The sequence below is a fragment of the Eublepharis macularius genome, chromosome 18 (genome assembly GCF_028583425.1).
Source record: "Eublepharis macularius isolate TG4126 chromosome 18, MPM_Emac_v1.0, whole genome shotgun sequence".
Lineage (NCBI taxonomy): Eukaryota > Metazoa > Chordata > Lepidosauria > Squamata > Eublepharidae > Eublepharis > Eublepharis macularius.
Genome location: NC_072807.1, coordinates 34,882,299 through 34,906,988, shown reverse-complemented (window position 1 = coordinate 34,906,988; position 24,690 = coordinate 34,882,299). Strand labels below are relative to the sequence as shown.

At 39.7% G+C, this 24,690-nt stretch overlaps 1 protein-coding gene across 2 annotated transcripts in view; it reads left to right on the top strand.

Moving 5' to 3' along the window:
• Positions 1-24,690, top strand: part of PEAK1 (pseudopodium enriched atypical kinase 1) — a 76,747-nt gene that overhangs the window by 20,729 nt on the left and 31,328 nt on the right. For both annotated transcript variants that reach the window (XM_055002175.1, XM_055002177.1), the window contains exon 2: positions 9,878-10,049. The gene's annotated coding sequence lies outside the window, so the exon portion shown is untranslated. The remainder of the gene's footprint in view (positions 1-9,877; positions 10,050-24,690) is intronic.

Below are 24,690 nucleotides of genomic sequence, written 5' to 3'. Positions count from 1 at the left end.
CAAGTCCTGCCAATAACTAGTGATAAAAAGCATGTTAAACCTAGTTTACTTCCTGGAACCTTGGCTTTAAGGCAACTTTTACTTTGCAGACTTGGAAGTTGGCCCAGAGACTGCTTAAACCACGTTCAGTGGAGTTGATGTAGAATAGTATAAATAGCTTAACTGTGAAATGTAAGGGGATTAAGTTATCTTCAGTCTTAAGGATCTGGTTTTCAGAGGATCACAGAGAATTTTTAAAAAGTTGCAGATGTCTCATATCCAGGGATGTACTGTGTATATGAAATAACATTCTTTCCATTTTCTCCACTGGGCTGTAAATTTGGCACTAAATGTTAACTAATGTGATTTTGGTTATTACTCGATGCATCTATTATATTTTGTACTTGGATTTTAAAAGGGAGTGACTACGTGCATTGAAATTTTTGTTGCAAAGTGATACCAATGCTACTTGTCTTTCATGATTTGCTGGTTGCTTATGTTGATGCATGTCTGTTGCTCATTGTAACTAAATTATTCTTAAAACTGGGGGAAATTGCCTAGGGCACTTAATTAATTTAGCCCACTAGAAATTAGTTTTCAGGTGCATGGGGCCCAATTTGAATCTGTTCCACAAAAAGTCTGTGGATGGGGCTTAATCTTTGCTTTTCTCATGCTATTTTCCCAACCTGAAATGGTCCCAGGATTTTTGCTTAGGAAGGGATGCAAAGACAACGTAACATACTATTCAGCCATCAGGTGCCAATGATGGAGAAACTACAGGTGCCCAGAAGTAGAGGAAGTAGGCTGGGGTGAGGTTTGCAACTCAGATAAAAGGCAAAGGCAGAGCACAGCTATTCAGTTCCTTGGCATGTACAGGAAAAGCGAATGGGAAGCAGGGAACATCTAGAAACCAGGCAGACAGTGCGGAAGCCCCAGGGGAAGCATATTGTCAGAAGGAATGAGGTGTAGCAGACAAAGGCATGGACTGGCTTTCCTAGACCACTTCATTCCAGGGTAAGGAGGATTCTAGTGTGTATCTTGGTTTAAACTGCCTGCCAGTCCCTCCTCCAATCAGCAACTCTAGTAGTCTTTAGTTCTAAGTGTTCATGCACACATGTGCTGCATAAAAATTGTTCTTGGAATAGTATGGGCAGGGGAGAGAAAGCAGTTCAGAAAAAAAAGTTACAGATTGAGTGTGAAGTTACTTTTCATATTTAAGCAAATTAACTGTGGTATAAGGGTACTGTGATGAAATGGAATTTACTAAGTAGCCAAGGAACTGTTTTTTGTTGTTAGATTGGAACCATTTGTAAATGATTGAACACTGTTATTCTAGTCACCGTATAGCGTGTCTTCGGTTCATAGTGTTCACAGATGTTTTTGTTATCCATCTTAATGCATTATCTTAAAATGCATGTGGAGTGATTGGTTGAGTGTCTCTAGGTAAAAGACAGGAGATAATATAGTGTAAATAGTAACGAATCAGTTCAAAGTTCCTTGATCTGCTTCCACAGAAAATTCCCTTGCTCCCTTATGGAAGGGCTGACAGTTCATGGTGAGCCCTAAACTCATCAATGACATCCGACAAACTTTGATTTTGGAGATCAGTGCTAATGCACACAATTTATGTTCTTCACAGCAAGCCTCATTTACAGGTATCATTATTTAACAACTATATATTTAGCTATATTATTTAATGTGTTTGCCAGAGTTTACGTTTGCCATGACTTCACAAGAGAAATCACAAATCACATATAAATAAAGCAGTAGTCACCTGATGCTGAAACAGTTTGTTCAAAGATATATCTGTGATTTAATGAAAGCTTTCAGAAAGTCGCAGCCAGCCATTTTGAATTGTAACATTTCAGTTTTTTAGAAGATATTTTTGATTCTTAATGCAAGATGCTTTTCTGAAAAAGCTACCAGGTTTGTTACTCAAATGTTTCCAATAAGCATTTTACTTTATGGTGTGTGATTACTCTTGTAACACCTAAGTAGTTCAGAGAAACAGCTGACAGTTGTGTAAGATAAACAGCTGGATTTTATGGATCAAATAGTATGATTTGACATTTGAGTGAGGTCTTTGAGATACAGTAATATGATGTGTTGCTTTTATGACGGTGTGATCCTCTTTTCTGCAATAAATTCCTACTGTTTCTGTGTATAGATTTCATAATTAGAAGGTCAGCATATTTTCAAATGCTTGCTAATTTTCTCCCGTCATTCAAAAAGATTGTCTTATTCTTGATTGTTTATGTCACTACAGCATTATGAAATGGACATTGGGTTTATACTGGCCTTTTCTCCCAAATAAGTACATCATTGGGATAACAGGAATGAAATAGCAGTTTTAGATCTTATGCTGGGAAACTACAGTGTTACATACTCTTCTGAGGAGTTGTCTAGTTGAATTCAACATGGCATTCTTCTGAGTAAACATGCTCAAAATTGGGCTGTTAAAGTCTGAATTGACTGTTATCTGACGGAAGCAAGATGGATTGATTTAAACCAAGTTTCCCATATTGTAACTCGGGGCTTGACAAATCCCAGGCTGCAGATGGCCACAGATCATAAAAATACACTGGCTAGAGCTAGACTTTACAGTGGAGGTGGGAGCTGTTGAGAAAACAGCAACCCATGTTTCATCGTCACCCTTTCCCTAGTACCATCCAGTGATATAAAACATGTCATGTGTTGTCATGCTGTGAATTTCTTCTTCCTTGCAAGTGGCAGACCATGAAGTTATAAATAATAATAACTGATCTTATATACCACTCTTCGGGACAGATTAGTGCCCCACTCAGAGCGGTGAACAAAGTGTTGTTATCCCCACAATCTAGCTGGGACTGAGGGGAGTGGCTTGCCCAGGACCACCTGCTGAGCTCCTGGCATTACAGGGATTCGAACCAGGAGAATGCTGGTTCACAGCCCTACCCTACAGCAGCTAGAACAGGACAGAGGAATTCTTCCACCATGATGTTGAATGCTTTGGATGATGACATGAAGTTAACGTAATGTTAGAAGTTAAGAGGGTGACAAGAAGAGGAGGCATAGGTCTTTACTGTTCATGGCAGAAGCCTTAGGTGTATCATAATGTCTCATCCCAGCCATTGAATGAACCAAGAACAAAAGCTTCTGGGTTTTCTCCTGCATCTTGTCTTCCCAATACCATCTGGTGACTTTTTGAAATAGAATCTGCAGAAAAGATGTTGAAAGTAAGTTCATGACTTGCTAGCTGAAAAATAAAGCTGTATTTAATCAAGCAATACCAAATGCCATAAAAGGTAAAAAGAAAGAGAAACTCTTGCTGTAGGTTAACGCTGACGTATTGTTTGTCTTGTCCTTTTGTTCTGCAAGGCGGTTGCTTGCCTTTTTGCATTTACAGTCTTGTTCTGAGCACAGTTGCAATGCAAATAGCCATCATTAAAATGGAAATGACAGCAATAAGCAATCAAGATGCTGATAAAATATTAAATAATATACATAACAGATGTATTAACAAATTAAGACAGATTATGTTATTTGGAAGCCAATGTCATTCTTAATTTCTGAAGCACTATTGTATGCATTACCTTGTCATTCTCTTTAAAGTATTCACAAACTGATAAAATCTCTGCTGTAATCATGAATGCAGCATTAATAGAAGGAGGGGGTGTTACGTCAATTTCTTAACTGAAGTATGTTGCATTGAATGTTTCCCTTTTCCTATAGCAAATCTTGTTTTATCAGGTTGCTGTAGGACTTGTGTATTACAGATCCTGTTGTGAGTTGACCTTCTACTCTGTATGGTTTGCCAGTGGAGCTGGCTGCCACAGTTGACAGATGCTAGGGAATGTGGGGTGTTTTGCCGAATCTGTATGTGATGAATTTGTTCCACATTCATCTGTCCGTTATTCTGAGCAACCTGTTTGTCTCGCATGGCATTTTGTGGGCATTTGGTTGCGTTTCAGTTGTCTCATGCAAAATGTATACAGTAACCTTTTTGTTACTTTGTCTCAATAGCTTGCTGATCAAGTACAGAAGTTTGTTTAGGGGAAAGCTCCATGGGCTCAAATAGAACAGGCACCTTAACAAGAGTACCGGCATCATTAGATGCGTGCATCTCACCATCTCATAATGCTGTAGTTTTGGTAGACTTTATCTGGGAAAACCTGTATGGTGTAGCAGACAGAATGTCGGACTAGGACCAGCAACCAGGTTTCAGTTCCCCATTTACCATGAAGCTAACTGGGTGAGCCTGGGTCAGCCACTCTGTCTGCTTAACCTATTTCACAGGGTAGTTGTGAATGTAAAACTAAAACAGAGGGAGAATCATGTACTCCAACTTGAGCTTTGCTCGCATGTGTGATTCTTTATTTGTTTAATAGATCTAAGATGTTAATTTTATTTTTTTATGTATATCTTATGTAGCCTTCAATAGAGGTTGAGAAAACACAAAACTGTTACACATAAGCTCAAACAAGAGAGTACAGCAGCTTTAGAATGGCGGAGAGTGGGATAGGTTTGGGCACACAGTACTTAATGTTCATTTTTGGCTTGAAGCATGAGAATTCTGTTTGGGTAATTTTAAATTTTAAAATGTTCAAGATGCCTGCTGCTTCATACTGAACACTTTCTTATTATTTTGCTTTGATTGTGATTTTACATCTTAGCCAGCTTTAGCATCAGTTAAGAAAGTTATGTTAACAAATTATTTTAAAATCAGGGCTTTGGAGGAGTGTGTTTTCTGTGAACAAAACGTCAGTTCTTTTAGGTTTGGAGAAATAACTGTGAAACCTCCTCACCGAAGTCACGGTGGCAGCCATTGATGCAATACCCAGCTCTTATTTAATAGAAATAGCATGAAACTCTGACATCAGCATTATTTAAAAATTGCTGTCTTATCTGTGAAATGATCCATAGATGTTCTTTTATTATAGCTTGGAAAAGAGATGCTTCAGTGCTACCATGAACCTTCACTTGGTGGAGTTAATGGAAATTATGCATATAAAGGCTTAATACCAAATATTTGTCAGGAGCAGCTGTGGTGAAATGCTGAGTCTCTCTTGAGTTTTTTCTTGAGTGCCGGGCCACTCAAGGCTGAAGATAGAAAGCAAGAACAATTGTATTATTCATCTGGAGTCTACCATAGATCTACTTTCCCAGGCAGTTGCCTTTCTTTTGGATTCCCTGCCTATAAATGTTTTCAAGTCAAGTTTGTGTTCTTACTTGTCAGTTCATTGCCGTGTCTTCTGTGCAGTTCCACTTGGGATCTGCTTATGTATAGGCCAGCTGCAGATGTTCTAAAAGCTCGTAGAGGTGTGAGATGCTCACTTAGCCTTTTTGCACGCTTTTCACCCGGGTGAGGCTATGAAAGGGGGGATGAGCAGCTCCCTCCCCCAGTTCTTCTTTTGCAGCCACAGGACATCTCTTTCTCCGCTCCTTGGATCTGTTTCTTTATCAGAGTCAGAGCCTTCAGATCCATGGCATCAAAGACCCTCTTTGAGAAATGCGCCCACTGTGGTCCAGTCCGAAGGGCACAACAAATGCTTACTCTGCCTAGGCAAAGACCATGACACCTTATGATGTGCTGTCTGCAAACAGTTCACTCCGAAAGTACATCATAAAAGGATGTCATGGTACTTTGGAAGTTGGCCCTGGTGGGCTCTACCAGATCAGACAGCCTCACATGAAGAACTGCAGCACCCTGAGCAGTCCCCTTTGGTTTCACTTGCCTCTTCTGCACCTGTCAGGTTCCAAAGACCAGTTGGCTCTGGCTTTGTCTTCGTTGGTTTCTCCTCAGTGCCAGTCCGAACTGCCTACAAAAAAGTGAAGCTGAAGTCCAAACACTTTCTACCTCAATGGTGCGTAAGAGGAAGAAATTTTCTTTTTTCTCCCTGCACACATACACCCTGATTTTTTTTCCAGCAAATTCAAACCACTCAAGTTTGGAGACTGAATCAGGGTATTTTGACTGTGCATGTAAAGCTCTGAAAAGAAACCGATGCAGTATGGAGTAGACATGGGCACGATCCCCAAAAAAATACCGATCAAGCTGTTCGTGGATCCATGCTGGTGACGACCCCAGATCTCCGATTCACTCAGATCAAGTCCCGTTTCCGATCTGAAATCGAAGGGGCGTGCCCCCCCCCCACACACACACACTTAGAGCAGATGGGGGGGGCAGTTTTTAACCCAGCAACGAGCCGCGTCCCCTCAGGGAGGGGATGTTTTCTCTCACACACACATGCACGCACTTAGAGCAGGGGGGAGGAGTTTTTAACCCGGCAACGAGCCGCCTCCCCTCAGAGAGGGAACGTTTTCTCTCACACACGCACTTAGAGCAGAGGGGGGGAGTTTTTAACCCGGAGTTTTCTCACACACACACAAACGCACGCACTTAAAGCAGAGGGGGGAGTTTTTAACCCATCCCTGCCTCTCCAAATAGAGAGAGAGAGACACCCCATCAACAAGTTTCAGCCAGCTTTTTAAAAAAAGCAGGGATAGAATCCTCCATCCCACCCGATTTTAAAAGCAAGCAGCCAGTGTTCCAAAAGCATATTTTAAACAGGAAGAAAGTAAAACCAGGATCCACACGGATCCTCGTGGATCCTATGGTTTTTTAAATAGGAAAAACACAAATGAAACATCAAATCACATACCAACTTCTTGCAAAAAGCAGGCAGGCACTGGGCTGAGAAGCCAGGAGGAGGAGAGAGATATCTCTTTTCAGTTAACTCTTTCAGCACTGAACGGAGAGGAGAGCAAAACAGCTTGATAGCTGCTCTCAAAGCAAGGGGTTTTTGAAAGAGTTAACACTGAGAAGAGATCTCTTCTTAACTCTTCCAACGGCACTGAATTAACTCAGGAGGAGCGCAAAACAGCTTCTGCTTCTCTCTCTCTTAACCCATTCCTCTCCCAATCACTTTGCTTATATTTTTCTCAGGAAGCCACCTTTTCACTCACAATAAGCCTGGGTCTGCAATGCAGGAGGGCTGTGTTTGGCCGTAAGAGCTGCCTCTCAGGCTTTGCAGGGATGAGATTCGAGTGCCCATGGCTATAGAAGAACACCCCTTCCCCCGCCCTCCCCTCTCTTCTCCCAAATGGTGATGAGACGGGCACGTTGCTGGCTGCTCCATGGTTGGAAGAAAGCCCTGCTGATCAAGGAAAGCTGGCCTTCCATTTGCATTTCCAGGGTGACAGAAGGAGGGGAAACAGCTCAGGCATTCCCCTGGCTCCATTTCCCCAGGGCTCCGTTTCCCCGGGAATAGATGGCTGGCACCAGAGTGTCTGCAATCCCGAGCAGAAACCGATCGATCTGATCAAGACCCAAGCAAGCGCCCCACCCAACTGCTGGATCGGTTGCCGTGGACGGAACCGATCAGCCCTATCCCAATGGCGCAAACGCCATTATCGGGGGGGGGGGGTTCAAATCGTAATTCAGGTCGTGCCCATCTCTAGTATGGAGCCAAAACCGACAAAAAAGCCCCATGCGGAAAAGACCTGAAACTGTGAAAAGCTTTTAGTTAGGATTGTGCAGAGTGAAATTTCTCTACATAGGCCACTATACAAGGGATAGCATGAAAATCAAATAGAGGAAATTTTAGATTTAATAGGCAGCTGTTGTGTTTGCACACATGATGCGAAGTCACCAATCTTAACTTTTCAATGACTATCGCCTATGCCAGTTTGTGCTTTTTTCCTATAAAGAGGCATTTCTGTGTAGGTGGTGTGTATGCTTTGAAGCAGCTGTTGGATAAATGTTTGTTTAGAGATCCACCACATCCTTTATGGAAGTAAAACTGGAGTACAGCACAGCTAACAATCTACTATGCCTCCGGCCTAGATGAAAAGTTAGTATGTTGCCCTTCCCCTTCCGTTTTTTCAAGAATCTGTCAGTGTATACCTTCTGCTGCCTTAGGCAGATATTGGGATGATGGGTTATAAATTTTTAAATAAAATAATTTTCTCCTAGAACTTTAAAGTTCTGGCATGCTCCTTGTTGTATTTACATCGTGGAATTTATTTATTTATTTATTTTTACTTTACTTACATACCACCTCTCCACCATATTTAGTGCTTGAGGCGGTTTACAGCATTCATATAAAACATACTATTAAAATACTATAAATACAAATATTAAAATCGGTGATACAGTATTAAAATAAGAATACAAAATTAAAAACCAATAACATAGTCGAATACAAATATTAAAACCCATACATCTAAAAGAACAGTGCCATCTCTAAATCCTACTCATGCCCATTGTTTATAATAAATAAATCATATGGAATCAAGCCAATGAAAATATCTGAATCAGCCTGCAAATGCCAGACGAAACATCTGTTTTGCAGGGCCCTCCAGCATTTCACCAAATCCCAGAGGGATTGTTAATGCATTCCAGAGGGGAAGAGCCTCAATGTAAAATCCCTCCCTCTAGGTGAAGAGAATCCAACAGCCCTAGTACTCCATCTGGGGAGGTGAAACCAGTCCAGAGTTATTCTATCTAACAGTCCACAAATTTACTACAGTCAAGTCCAATAAAGTTACTAGCCCATATATTTTTACTCTAATAATCTATTTACGAAAACCTCCTTGCCTGATTGCTTGGAGAATATTCTCATTTGGAAGCTTAGTTTTGTTTTCTTCTGAACAGTAGGTTTGTAGTCAAATACCAATACTCTGAATTCTTTTAGTATAACTTTATATGCTACATCATATCTGGTACTGCAAGGGACTGCATATCTGGTACTGCATATCTGGTACTGGTACCAGAGGGAAAATATCATGTGTGATCTTTTGATCGTCTCACTTATTTTGTGTTTTAAAGATTTTGTTGCTGATGTCTAAGTAAGGTGAAGAGGATGAAAAAACAAATGTAGTTTTGCCCCTTTGCCAAAACAAGTTTTACTTGTTTTGTATCTTTATCTGCATAGAGAAACAGGAAGAAGAGGGCCTACAGGTACATTCTGCTTTTTAACAAAATGCAAAAATATTGTGAACATAACCTTTTTAAAGTTTCAGAATGAAAAGCCGGCAGAATGTTTATGGAATGTTGGGAAAGAGGGTAAAACCAGGAGAAACAATCTAACACAGCCAAGTGTACAAGTTAGTCGTCTTCCCAAATTTCTGAAGCAGAACATGTAATAATGTAACTTTGTCGGGCCTTTCTTTATCTGGAGCAGGGTAGTCAAATGGACAGAAGCAGATTTTTATGCATCTCTCTCTCGATGCTTTTGAGAGAAGACGTTCTCCCTGTCCTGTGTTTTATAACATAAGCAAAGCAAGGTGCACAGTGGTACGGAGCAGAGAGAACAAGCAAATGTGTGAGATCTGTTAAAATTCAGACAATTTTTTCAGGTGTTTTGCTTCTTCCAATGATGCACTTAAGACAGCTGCCTAGAGAGCATAGGGGGACCTGGATTAAAAACAAGTGCAGACCAAAGAGTAGGAGCAAGAGAAGGAAAACTTCTAACGTGAACAGAAGAAACAGAATGAGAAACGAGAAATTCCATAGAGAAAGAAGAGGAGAAGCATCATAGTTATGAGTAAAAGCAAATCAGGCAAACTAAAAATATATCGAAACAGAGAAGCTTGAAAGAAGGGGCAGACGGTCCAAGGGCTTGAATATTGCAGTAGTCATTGCTGGAGATGAGGGTGAATAAGGGTTCAGTTGCATCAAAAGGTGACTTTTATAGATGTTGCAAAGGTGAAAGCCAATAAGATTTAGCAACACAGTGGATATGTGGAAAGAAAGAAGAGTAGGGAAAGAACACTTGAGGTTTCAGTTTTCAGTGGTAGAAGAAAAGACAAGATTATATAGCAGAAGAGATTGAAAGTGGAAAGAAAGATCGGGGGGCAGAATCTCAGTTAGAATTTGGTTTTATATCATAATTACAGTTCAGTTTTTCTTTTTCAGAAAACATTGCTTTACTGATCTATGGTGACATACCAAGAAAAAGGACCTGACTGGGATCACTCACGCATACTCTTAACTTTGCAAGAGCATTTAGTGTCTGCGGTATCGGAAGGTCTTATGAGACGACCCGTTGGCACAGGGATGCATACGGTTCCTGCTTCAGACTTTAATGGTAACCTTTTTAAATTCTTCCATTCTCTTCTTACTTTTCCCACTTCTGTCTCTTAAAATAACCCATGCAGATTGTACAGGATTTTCTTCTTATGCTAGTTAGGTTTAAAATATATAAATCTTAAGAGCTGCTAAATCAGTGTTTAAGCAACTTGTGTTTAGAATACTTTGGCATTTAGCTTTGTGGTTGCCTCTGCTGCCTCAGGAAAATTAAAAAAAAGTATTAACCTTCATTTCTGATTAAATGTTGTTTTAACAATTAAAGCACATTAGAGATAGACCTTGCTGCTGACATGAATGCATTCAAAGCCTTGTACAGACTTTGAAGGGGTAGGGATTTGATACTTGCCATAATCCATGTCACATATAATAGCCAGTAAGAGGTTGCGACCATCTTTTCCACAGGAGAAATGTAGACGCATCCAAATATGCAAATTGCAGCTTGAATCCTGGGAAATGCGGTGCTCCCATAATAAAAGCATAACGTTTTGAAAATGATAGTATATGGGGAATATTTAAACAAAATAGATGGGATATGTGATGGGGAGGGGGAGAAAAATGATTATGCAGCAGGTCCATTATCTGAGAAACTAAAGAACTTTTCTGTACTTATGGCTCTCAGAATCGGGTCCAAACTATATGTTACAGTTTGGGGTGGAGCAACATTCCCAATTCTGCTCAGAACTGCAGTGGGGGAGGGAGTAGGGGCTCCTGCCTTCTTCCATCTCCCCCCACCATACCACAGTTCCAAAAAGAATCTGTTCCTGCTAATTTTTAAAATGACATTCTCTGCAGCTACTATGTGAATATGGAGAAAGGGAGTTGGGTGTGGGGAACCCCACACTCCAACCCATCCGAAAATGTAACATGTCGTTTGGCCCTCAGCTGAGATTTGCTTAAGTAATCTTCTGGTGTGCAAAGCTGCAGCATGGAAGGCTAAAGGAGCAGATGTTTGATCCTCTTTAGATTCCAGCACAATTCTTCCTCCAGGTCTCCTGTTAGTGCACCCTGGCTAAGCCTGGCCTCCCGTGCTTCCAAACCAGGTCCAGGGTTCTGTTTGGGAAAGAACTTTGCCTAGAAGTTCTGACTCTTGTAGCAGCTGCATCTAGCTATTTTTTCCCTTGGTACTCCTGACCCTGATCACTAAACAACTCTGTCTTAGAATGTTCTTACTGTTTGGCACACTGAATCTCTGGCCAACTAAACTATGAGTTCATTGGCAATGCTAGCTCCCAGTTCTATAAGTACTAATTCTAGATGTGCTTTGGCTGCCTGTGCAATGTAGTACTAACAGACACTCTTAACGTTCACATATACTGTAGCATTTTAGGAGTTAGCAGCTCTTTTATTGAATCTAACCTAAAACAATTGTGAGGCAAACTGAATTCTTTCCCTGTCCTCTGGGAATGATTCTGTATTGATTCATTTTGTTTGTTTGTTTTGAATCATTGAATAAATTGCACATGTAAACTCTGGGGTAAATAAACGGTTGATTAGTCTAGACCATGGGCAGTCTTCATATCAGAATATTTAAAAAGCACAGTGAATGAATAGTATACCACTGAGATAAAGATTGCAATGCTTTTGTAAGATGGTTAAAACTATCAATTGCCCTTCTGAAAAAGCTTTCAGGAGAGGAAAACTGGTTGGAATAAATGATGTGTTAGCCCTTACAGCTGCTCAGACTAAATTTTAACATTATACTAAATAGCAATAATGACAGAATTTTTAAAAAGACAGCAAAAGCAGTTGTTTCCGGAGATTCTCTTGGCTAAGTAAGATTCCTCAATAAAAGGAGACATTTGATCGAAGGAAATGCTGGATGATGTAATATGGGAAGAGCTCCCTCCCTGGTTTAGGAAGGGTCAGGGAGTACTATTTGGGCAGGACTTTCTCTGCTGAAGATATTTTATATGATCTGGCCAGGAAATGCGAAAGGCTACTATGTGGGCAAACAGGATTTTTTCTCTTGAGAACGACCGGAGGATGTTGCATGGGAAGGCAGTCTTTGCTTTGGATACATCCTTTGCTGGGTGGGTTCCTCAGCTGGAGAACACATTTTTTCCACTTGACTCACTTGTGAAATCTAAAAAAACAGTACAATTTCTAAATTTATGCTAGGTCAGAATAATGTATGGTTATCAAAAAAGTAAGTTTCTTTATTTTAAGAGGAAATAAGTTATACCTTTCAATGGTGCAAAGGATGATAACTTGCGTTTACATATCGCTTTTTGAGTGTTTATAGTTTTTTTACATATATTAGCTCAGAAATCCTGAAACAGCCCTGTACGTTAGCTCTGTATCCCCATATTGTAGATGGGGACAGGATGCTGATAGTAAGAGAGTGGCTTGCCTTTGGCCAACTACTGATTTTATGGCAGAGACAAGATTTTAACCAAGAACTCACTCTTAGCAACAGTGATTTGATATTGGATCTGATCAACAGTAGTAGAATGAATAATTTAGAACTAATTAATAGTTCTACATATTCAGCCACACTAACTTTGGTGTTTTCCAGTGGAGGAAATATTCAGACCATGGACTGCTTTCATTCTGTAGATTTTGTTGTTGTAGATTAGTATTGTGGGAGGGTTCTGTATAAAAACCTTTTATACTCCTATGCCCACAAAAGATGGTGTGATGAAAGAAAGCGTGCTGCAAACTGACTCCCTCTTGATCTTAGTTACGAGTCTGTGAGTCTGGGGATATGAGCTCCTCCTTACCACCAATTCCCCTTTTTCATCTTAAGAGAAATACTGCTATAGTGTGTAAACCTTGCCACACTTGATGCTCACCAGAATCTGGAACAGAGTTAAGTCGTGACATTCCTCATCTTGGACTATGACATGGGTGAGAAATTTGCTCTTGAGAAGGCGCATTCCCAAGGCAGGCTCCCAATCACAGAGCTTGCTCACTCTTAGCAGAAGTTACCTCTGTACCATCCACTAGGGAAAAGAAGCTTTCCGCTGAGCTTTCTGGGAAGCAACTTTGCCTACTAAGTCTAGCTGTTATTGGCGCTTAATGTACATGTGGTGGAAGTGGATGCTTTCATAGTAGTATTTTCCAGATTGGGAATATATAATATAAGAGATAATAAATTGTAGGATTTTGAGAGGGCTCTTAGAAGACTTTCGCTCTGCTTCATGAAAAAAGATCCTGTCTTTGTTCTTTGTCCATCACTTAAAGCAGCCTGTTCTACATACTTGAATCTGACAGCACTAATTCAATTCAGAGATCATACCAAATCATAGTTGGCACTAATTACAGTTTCGAACCCAGTCTTTGGTTTAAGCATCCCCTTGTATTCTAGTCAAGGAATCATTTGGAGTTGCTTGTCTGCTTTCTTCCTCTTTCTTCTTTCAGCAGGGGTGTGGGGCCAGAGAAAATGCCATAACTCCGGGTTAAGCATGTTAAAGAATTGAACCTGTGAAAGAAGAGGCTTACTCCCCGACCCCTACATATCTTGCTGGATTCCACTGTCACGTTTTGGTCTTCCAGCTACCTGTTCATTGATTCTTGAAAATGTGTCTGCTACTGCAAGATGCTTCAGGACTAGAACACTGAACATGGAGAAGGGGAGAATGTTGTAAGCCACTTTAGGAGTCCCCACTGCAGAGTATAAATGAAGTAAATTGTCTAAATTTGGCTTCTCAAATTGAACCACAATCACTGTTTTTCATGTGATGTATAATTCTGTTTCTGGTATAAACTAAGAGTATACACTACATCTGTCAGAGAAACTTTCATGACTGAAATCATTTCCCAGGTTCATCTGTGCTGAAATGTAAGAAACGTCTGAGAATGGCTGTTCCAAAGGTTTCACTTTTCACTGAAATCCTAAACAGAGTTACTCCAATCTAAGCTCATTGACAGCAGTGAGCTTAGACTGGAGTAACTCTGCGTAGGATTTCACTGTTTGTATCCTAGCAATTTCTTCTGAGAATCTAGGCTGCTTTTTTCTTTATATGACCCACCTCTCCAATTCTCCAATTCAGTAACCTTATTTTTTAAAGGTAGTTTTTAGCCTGCTGAGGTGGAAGTTATCATTAGTTCTCCAAACAAACATTTTCCTTAGTGCCTTTGAAGCCTGTTGAGGAAGATTTAAATGTCAACAGTAATTATTCTGTGGATTTTTACACACAAAGCAAAAGATTGTATCCTACATTCTTATAAAAGTAAATATTTTGATGGGCTGTTGATACATAGCTGCTGTGAAGACTTATTCAGACAAGAGAAACACATTTTTTGATCAACCCTGTGGCATACCGTCCCTCTCTTTTTGGTCCTTAACTTTATCTAGAAAGCAAAAATGAGCAATTTGTTCAGCATAAAGCAGCAACAAAGAAACATAACAAGAACCAACAGAAAGAAAAAACTTTTGTTCACTCTTGCGGTGTGAAATGGAAAAAGGAGAAATAGCACCAGCATCTTCAAAGAAACCCCTATAAATAATTAGCAGTGTTAAAGAAGGTTCAGGATGGTGACTGAATGCCCTGGAATTTGCTCCAGCTGTGCCCAGGACATCACATGACCCCACAGGACAGCCTATCCCTACTAGCATTCACTTAGGAGGTGGCGTTCCCATATGATCATAGAGGGAATGGTTCAGACTTTCAAGCACAGCCCAATTTGTATTGCTACAGTGAGCTATCCTCAGAGCATGCTTAGTTTTGACACAGGGTGGCATACAACCCCTTAAACTTCTTAAATCTGTGTACTGTGACCGAGAGCCTATCTGTGAGAATGCAACATATGAGGTAAAACCATGTAATTTGGACTTAATTGACTATACTGCATATACATCTTAAATTTGTCTTAAGGCAAAGTGTTTTCTTAGCTCTCTCTTGAAGAGAGATTTTAAGTCTTGCAAGCCAAAAGAGGCATAAGTGCCATTTGGTGGTGGTTGTATTTTCTGTGTAATGTTATGTAATTGTTTTATAGCCTCTTGCTCATAAACAAAACTAAGAGTCACTGGATACCAACATCCGCTAATAGCTGTGCACAATGCAGAAACAAACTGCAACAGGACTTTGTCATGTCCTAGCATCTTTTCTCTTTCTTTCTTTTTTTTCCATTTATTTATTGATTTTATGGTAACATCCAGCCTGAAAAAGGGTTCTAGAGAATTTGAAACCTTGCACACCCAGTGATATGTTAGTTGATTGGTCCTAATAAAAGAGATGATGTGAATTGTATAAAGTCATCTGTTGTCTCTCTATTCCTTGCTGAAAGGTCCATTTCAGTTTCCAGTTGCCCTCTCTTTCTCCCATTGAATTCTTTAATGAAGTAAATTTTCCCCTCGATAACTATGTCCCCTTGGTTTTGTAAACCTCTGCCTTTCTCCCAGAAATCATTGAGAGAAAGACAACCCTCCAACTTCATTCAAAATAGTAGAATCCAACATGAACTGTGTCAGTAATTTTCCAGATCATGCAGCTTTGCCTTTTGTGCTCTTTTTGTAATCTGATGTGAAATGAGGTCTTCCATACCCATCGGTGTGTAACATCAACACTACTACAGCCTGAAAATGGAGACAGGCCAAGAAACTTAAGAGTGTTTCTCTCACTTAGAATTAGAAGATCCTGTTTTTAATGCCTTTTAACTATAGAAAGTGATCCGAGAACAAATGTTCCTGGGATTTTGATTGTCTAATTAAATCAATCTGGGCCAGGAATATCCGGAGGTGCACCAGGCCACAATAACAGGAATGTTAGATTTCTTTGTTTAGTCACGATCATTCCCATTCATGTTGTCTCATATTTACTCTTTTGCACCTTTAAGAACTGTTATCATTTGCTTTCTACTGAATGATCTTCTATTCTGTCCCCTGCTGAAAAAGGGAAAAATCATATCCTACATCTTGATAGGAATATAATTAAAAAAAAAACAGGAACAACTGTCTCTGTCTATATTTCCAGTGAGGCTAATTATGGCAACTGCTGATATATATTCTGAGCTGACAAAGGCACAATTCCCGTTACCAGCCGTACAATGAACAATAAAAAATTGTGTAAAAAGGAAGCGGTAAAAACTTGTGTTAAGAATAAAAATTGTATATGCAGTTGCTATAGAAACTAACCAGCCACACATTCCCGCTAGCGATGTGCATGCTGAAGTCTTGACAGTATTGTAAATCAGAAAATGCGTATTGAGTCTTTGCATCCAATTTTGAAATCGCACACTGGTTGTTGTGTACAACCTGTCTAGGTTGTAGCAGTATTATATGTACATCTCTCCTTTCTTCCATCATGGTCTGCATAGCATTTCCAGGACATCTCTCATCCAGGCACCAGTCAGACTTGGCATAGGCTTTCAAATGAGCTCAAAGCTCTGTTTGGTTGGATTCATTCTTCAGTTTTGTTCTTTTGCCCACCTTTTTCAGTGCAGAACTCATGACAGATTTATATTTCAGTGCAGACGTTTAAATCAGTGACTGCTATAGAAAAGCTACCACTGGCAAACATTTCCACTTGATATTGCAGTGAGGCCACAACTGGAAGGGTAGTTGAAGACAGAAGGACTGAAGCTGGCTGGCCTTTCAGTGTATATCGATCCTTTGGGAAACTGGGAGAGGATAAGGAACACTTTTTGACCACCTATTAATGTTCTGCCTGACATGTAGTGGTTGGCTGTCTGTGTTCATGATGAAAAAAACTTTAATTCCATTGTTACGAAAGGACTAGAGGGTTATTTTTGTACAAAGTAAAGCTACCGATATACCAGTGGGAACTCCACTGAATGCTGAACCAAATGCAGGGATTTGCTTAATCTTTTTTTCTCTGACTAGATTTGTAAAGGTTTATTTTTCCTGGTCATTTCTGATTTCAGGAAATCTGCCAAGTGGTGCCTACTTTTAGCCACTGTATAATGAAATACGGACATATTTGTAGTAGTAATAATTCATTAGTCAGTATTTGAGAAGCTGCATTTTGGCTTGAATTGGGATAGGTACACTAGGGGCATTATATAAACGCAGTGGGAGAAGGCTGAAGAGTCCTAGAAATAATGAATAGATTTAGTTTTTCATTCCTATGTTTTTATGCAATTTAGTGTTCTGTAAGAGTATTCTTCTCTGTCATATCTAAGTACGAAGCATATTAGCGGTATACTTGAAACCATTCGGGGTTTTTTGTGGAAATGCCTTAATTCATTGTAATGGCTGATGATGATCATGGAATGAATTTATAACCCACTGAGAACTGCCTTTTATCCAAAACCTACAAGTCTTTATTATAAAAGTGTAGGAGCCCCAGAGAACTGTAGATGTGGACGTTGTTTAAAAGGCTCAGTCATCATAGCAGGAAACGGAAGACCAAGATGGAATCTGACTCGGCACTCTGCCTCCAACAGCATTGGCCAGATACCTCTGAAAGCTGATAAGGAGAGCATGATAGAACTTGACCATCTGTACTCATAAGTGTATTGCTTCCAAACATGGGCAGTATCAAATTACCACAGCTCCAAAGTTGTTATGGAAGTTCTGAGTCTCCCACCCTGTCTTTACAATAACTTAACTCCAGTAGTTTGTAGGGCTAATTGCACAAAGATATGCTGTAAGTATTTTAAGCAGATTGACATTTGCTCTCTTTACTGGAATCAAGTTCATTTTTCCCTTGTCTAACACAATTTTCTCATTGATCCAATGCTACTGTAATTCTTTTGTACATGGGACATTAGTTCTTGTCTTTTTCAATTCCTCTCATGTATTGTATCTTTTGGCTTTGTGCCTGTGAGAGGCATGCTCTTGGTGTATTGATTTCATCACTCCCAAAATATACCTGAGCGTTTCATAACAGAATGTTCTTAAGCAGAAGAAAATAGCATTGGTATGAGTTTATAGTGAGTACACCAGAAGAGGATTTCTAGCATGCAGTTTTCTGTTGAACCTTAACATTACAATTGGAAGAGGTATATATACTTTAAACACCATACATTTTCTGACAAACTATGCATTCTGTCCAGCATGAAGACCCCCCCCCCCTTCAGTTTTCAGGGGTAACATCCACTTAAGTGTTTGTACAGGAACCAGTCGCAGCTTCATAAACTCAAAGTCCAGCCGTGACCAGCCAGATGTCTTTGGGAAATCACAGGCAGTGAAAGTGGTGGTGATGCCCAGCAATCTGGTATTCAAGGAATGTGTTACCGCTGTATAGGAAAGTTCTGCTTAGATCTCATGACTAGTAACTTGCAGTAAGACCTACCTTCCGCGATTGCGTCCAGTCCTTTTTAGAACCCTCTAAGCTCCAGTGGCCATTATTACCGATCAGAGTAAATTCTATAAATGAATTGCATAAGAAAGTATTTCTTTTGGTTAGCTGTGATCCTGCTTACTACTTGTCTGTTTTATTGGATGGCCCCAAGTTGTTAGTAGTATGAAAGAGTGAGAAGTCTTTCCCTCTCATCACCCTTTTGATAATTTTGTAAGTTTTAAACTTCCCTTTTTTCTAAATTAAAAAGCACCAAAATTGTTCGTATGGAGTGCATCTGTTCCTTAGTCACTTTAGTTTTTTTCTACCTTTTCCAGCTCTCTAGTCTTTTTGAAAAGGGTGACTAGAACTATATATTGTATAACAAGGCTGGGTCGGGGATTTGGATATCAACGGTATCATTTTCAATTTTTTTGTAAAACATTCTGACATGGAATCGCCTCTTTTTGCTGTCGCTGCGCACAAAGTTAAATGTATTCAGTGAGCTTTCTACCACAGCCATCTTCTTGGGTGGTCACAGCAAGTTTAGACCTCGTCATATATCTAAAGGTTAATTTGGGTTCGTTTGTTTTGCTAACATACACGATTTCATGTTTACAAAAATGGAAGGACTATTGGCACACACACATGCAGAATAGAAGCATGCCTTGGGATAATCGCGCACTCTGATCTGCTCACAGTCTTCAGACTTTGCCTGGAGTGCAAGTGCTTTGTTATAGTATTTGAGGTGGTTTTGGAAAGTAATAGTTGAAGTAGACCTGAGTGTGTGACATGTTGTGGGGGAGGAAGAAAAAACTACTCCAGTTTACTACTATTTACTGAAACCATAATTAAAAACAAAATAGTGCCTTAGGGTCATAGCAAATCCAGATTGCAGTAGTGATGCTACCAACTAAACTAATATCAATATATATATATATATATATATATATATATAGATAGATAGATAGATAGATAGATAGATAGATAGATAGATAGATAGATAGGTATAGATAGGTATAGATAGATATATTGATATTGATATATATGCGCCTCCATGGTGGAGAAAGGGAGCGTGCGCACGCACGCATGCATGCACGCACACACCATGGAGGCATACGTCATGGGTGCACCTTGATAGATTCCAGTTAGAATGAGTTTTTGCTTGAAGGTAGCCTCCTCTTCAGTTTGTTTCAGTTAAGAATACTTTAATTTTTGCCTAAATAATTTATGGGTACAGTTTATGTATCTAGTGCTTGTGAGGTCAATTACTCTGGTGATGCTAACAAGAGTCTGCCAGAACAATGCCTGTACTTTGTAATGAAATCCTACAATTCGCATATCAGTATTTAAAACCAAGTACTCTTTTCCCTGCTTGTTTTCCCTTCTCCCTCCCCGCCAAGCTATCACAGCTCTTAAATTCATGAGTGTGACTGGCATGTAAAGAATGTTTTTCATCACCGGAGGCTGCCAAAGCGAAGAGTGAAGTAAAACTGGGATATAAAAGTAAATCATTTTACGATTATTCATAGGAAAAATATCTTTTCATCAAAGCCAAAAATAAAATTGGAATTGTTATGCAAATACTTCCAATTATTCAGCTAGAAAAACTAGTCTGTCATATTAGAAATACAAATTAAAACTTGAATTATAGAGGGCCTTGCTTTACTAAGCAGTAAGCTATCGTCCTGGGAATAAGCACAGCGCAGTTAGTTTTCCCTAACACGGTAGTTGTCTCTCCTATAGGAAAACAGAGAGACGGAGGATCCTGTCACTGTTTTTGATGCCTCCTTACAATGCCAGTTGGTTACTGAGAAGTACAGCAGTTTCGGTCCAGCTTTGGTCCTCTAAATGTGTTGGGTTTAAACAATCCCTAGAAAAAATTAAGACAAGTGTTTTATGAGAAACATTTTCTGTTAGATGGATGCTTTTTCCTCTAAGTCCAGAGGCTGCCCTGTTTCAGCTTTCTGTCCTAACCAGTGGGTGGTAGCCTTCTGCTCCAGCTGTTTTTGTGCCTGGGAAAGGGAGCACAGACATTTGATTTTAAAATGCAGTGCTGTGCATATAGCCAAGTTGAGAATTTGCATATGGGTCCCCCACGTTCAAACTCCACATTCTATTCACTTTGACCAGATAGTGGTTCATTAGGCAAGTAACTAGTGGAAAATGTCTTCACCTAGTCTCGTCTTTAGGAATGGGGTATATGCACAATTCACCCCATTGAAAATCCAAGCTGGCTGCTCTTGGATGTCTGGTATTTTATCATCTAGTGCAAACAGCGTTCCCCAAAAAATAACTTAATTTTTTTTTCTTGGAAACAATTAAGTATTTGCTACTATTACTGCTTTTCCTTTGTATAAGTCCACTTTATCATTCTGGGCTTCCACATTTGACACAACAATCAGGCAATGGCTAGCTTTCAAACTTATAATCTTCCAGTCCAATCACCATCCACTTAATTAGTACTTGAAAGAGCTGACTGATTGTGTGTATAAAATGAATGCTCTGGAGTCTTGCTTAAATGTGCCATGATATATATATCCATCAAGCTCTACAGGAAAGTCGTTTTCTTGGGTATTATCACTATGGGACTGAGCCTGGGTTTGGGGTACTTTTGGACAGGTATTACTATCTATAGGTACATTTCTTTTGTCCCATTACCACCTCTGGTCAAACTGGTTTTAGACATGATGAGTCATAAACCTACCATATCTGTTTAGCAGAGGCAACCAGGGGTGAAGTGCACACATTTCAAAACATCAGTCTTCCTCTCAAACTTTTAACTTTCTGGGAAAAAATTGCCTCTCTCCATTCTAGAATGCTTTTTCTTCCTTTGCTCTCATACCATATGCAGCCTAACATTGTTTACTCAGACTGGCAGTGATCTTCATCCCTGAGTGGATAACAAAAGCCATAGAACGGGGCTACCCATCCTCAAGAGAGAAGTCTCTACATATTGAAAGGACTCCCCCACAACTATGATCTTACAAGTTGACCCAAAAGAAATGACCTGTGGACTAAATATGCTCCACTATTGCTGGAATGTCGAAATCAGCTAACTGTGGGCGGCTTAGAGAATTTGGGGTGTGGGAGGGGGGGAGGGATTTCCAAATGGGCCCTGCCTTCCACAATTCCTTGCAAGCTCTTAGCTTATTACTCTAAGAGTGAAGTGGATGATTTATGTTAGCTGTGAAATTAGCACCACCAGGTAACCTGTATACAAGGTGAGTATTTATACATATTTGAGGTCTCTGTAGCTAAGAAGAAAAATACAACTTTGTGCTCCCCATCACCTTTAAAAAAATGTTAAAAGCATTTTGGGAAAGATGGGGCAATTTGCTAGCTGAAACCCCTGATATCTTATGGAATCATCATTAATCCCCCTCCATGATTTTTTGCAGGCCCCCAGTTTGAAAGGTAGAAAGGGGACCACCCAGAAACAAGATCATGTTTTATATATTAGAGAGAAAAATTCCACACTCCCCACCCCCAAAAGCAGAAGGGAAATTAACCTTATAGGGCCCCAATAATACAGCATTCTGGAGGTGGGCAGGATTTGGGTCAGAGGCGAAACTTTCCTGAATGTGCATTGTATCACTGAATAGTATTCACTTACATAATATTCCTACCAATGTTTTTTTTCTTTTCACGTGCCTTTAAAACATTTTTTTAAAAGCAGAAATTACTTTTGGCTCAATTTAGAGCCATTAAACACATTATGGGTTTCTCTCTTGTCTTTGAAGAGATTGCCATTGCTCAGTTGTTCTTGCCCTCTGCTGATTGCTATTTTAATGCTTAGTTTTAGAATGATAGCCATGGAAGAAATCTCAGTCATCTATATATTGTATGCTAGTTATTAATACGCAAGTACTCTGTGTTTGATAGTTATTTATGTGTATAAATAGCGTGCTTAAGTTCAAGGCATTTCCTTATCTAGCCACAGAAATGTAGAAAGTATGGCATAGATTGTTCCATTATATGCTTTTAGCCGTTTTTCTCACTCGGCACATGGCATAGGAGCGATTGTGATATCTTACTTGAAAGAAGACAACTAGAATGATCTTTCCCACAAGTCATAACTGGCGTATGTTACAGCCCTGCTTTACTAAGGAGGCTTTTCCAGGCCCATTGGTGGTATATGCAAAGGATCACACGCCATTTCAGCATCCTGTACATCTCTAGACCCTGCTGCTGCCGTCTCCTTTCTGCCAGCCTAGAGATCATTGGGCACTAGAAAAGTATCCATTTGTTTGTAAAGCTTTTGCAAGAGGGAAAAGGGCAGTTTTTATAAAGACTTTCAATGTAGCACACTGGTTCTAGCAGTAAAACGCATCATACCGTAAAAGAGAGCAGAAATCCATGAGATTCTGAAAAACAAAATGCACCCTTTATTATTTGCACGTATCTGTAGCATTTGCTTTTCCAGAATGCAAATAGGAAAAAGTTAATTGATCCATTTCATAAAAACCTGCATGTGTGATGATGAAAGAGAGTTTGGTTTCTCTCTCTGCTCTCTAAGCTGGGAGTGCTCTTGAAAGACAGTCCTATTAGTAAAGCTTTCCTGTTGCTGAATAATTGTTAACAAGCTCCGGAGGGGCAGGGGGAGCTATCAGAGATGGATCCTAGTGGCTGCAGATCATGTGGAAGCATGCTGCTACTGCGCAGTTCTTCCCTCAACAGGTGGAGATCAAAGCACTCAACATGCCTCGCTGAGGAAAAAACAAAACAAGTCTGTGCTTTCACATGGAAGTATCAGGGGATATAAAGACAGATGATGGGCTAATGGTGTTGCACTTGCAAATGATTGCCGCACACACTTGTCTATATTGCTCACTAAATGAATCAGGCATTCGTTTAAAGGGAGGCTTTTGCAGCAGAGAGCATTGAAAACACATGTCTAATAGGTGCATTCATTTTAATAGGCTCATTCATTGAGCTGGCCTGATTAATTAGTGCATGTCACCATCTGGTACTTACTGAGACTATTCATTTTTAGAATGCTGAAATTGCAGGGAATCGTGCACACCAATTAAGTTCCTTTTAACTGGATTATGTTGGTATAAAGTGCTGGTGTAGGAGGTCTTCATTGTGATTCATCCAGCACGCATTGAAGGGGACCTGCCAGCCTAGAATTTTAGAACAAAGAAATAGTGCCTGAAATGCATGTAGAGAGAAGACGACTGCATGTGTTTCTTTCATGAAGCAGCCTATATAATTGCAAGAGTAGGGAATGAAAGAGAGAGCTTGTAAACAGGTGGAGATTTCAGCTCCTGATGTTCACAGTGGATATAGCACAGATGTTCTCTTTCCTAGCCTTTCCCTTAATGCTTTTACTATCAGAGGAAGATCTCCCTTTTCCTCAAGATTAACTATGTTGTACAGTGTTTGTATCCACATTCATGGTTTCCACTGAGAAATTTCCCTTGCTTGGTTGGTGTTAATAAAGATCTTCCCAAATATCTCAGCAGTGTTGTATCCGGAGTCCTCTTAATTTGATGTCAAAATATTTCAGTTGCAGTTTGCAATAGCCCCATACTTGTATTACCAACACAATATAATATGTCGTGAGTGTAATTAATCAAATTCCAACTGATAATATGAAAGTATGCTCTAGTTAGTTAAGGGACTCCAAAAGACTTGCGTTTTGCTTCTGTTTGCACCTAAATGCTTGATACTGGACAGGTGCTGTGATGATCTGTCTTTGGTCTGGATGGGTTTAAGAAAATTATTTGTTGTGGGACACAAAACACAGCACATAACCTTGAGAAAAAGTCCACACGTATTTTAATACTATTTTAATTGTCTCCATTCTTGGTTTATATTTGTGCTTTGCTTTAACTGCTTTTATCCTAGCAACATGGGTATGCCACAATAAAAAAGAAACACTCAAGAATGGTAGTCAAGCTCAAATTTCTCTTGCTGTCTCTGAGTAATTTCAGTTTATTAAATTCATCTGTATTTCTTGGTCAACTTTAGATGGTTAAGAGACCCTTACAGGAAATATTTAGTCCTTCAGAGTGACTCAGATCCCCCTTTCTTATTTCAGCCTGATGCTTAGATCCCAGACAGTGGTGACCTGCAGTATCTCAGGATAAACTGGAACCTAAAGAAAACTATTTCTAGCTTGTAGAAACATTGAAGAGAGACACCATTCTCATTAGCAGGAAACACGAAGATGCACAATCTGTTATGTCATGTTTGGGAACTGAAGCAAGCACTTCCAGGCCAACCCAGAGAAGCTGCAGAAAGCAACCTGCCCGGAGTCATTTTTCAATTGGAAGCTTTCTGGAAGATGTCTAAATGAAGTGTTTTCTTAGAAAACATATTAAACTCCAAACAATACTTTTTAAAAATATAAATGAAAAATATATCTACGTAACAACCCCCTTAAAGTTATATTTCTGCCCGTGCTACAGTGTTATCTTAAATGTTTCAGGATGTGGTTTCTTAAACCTA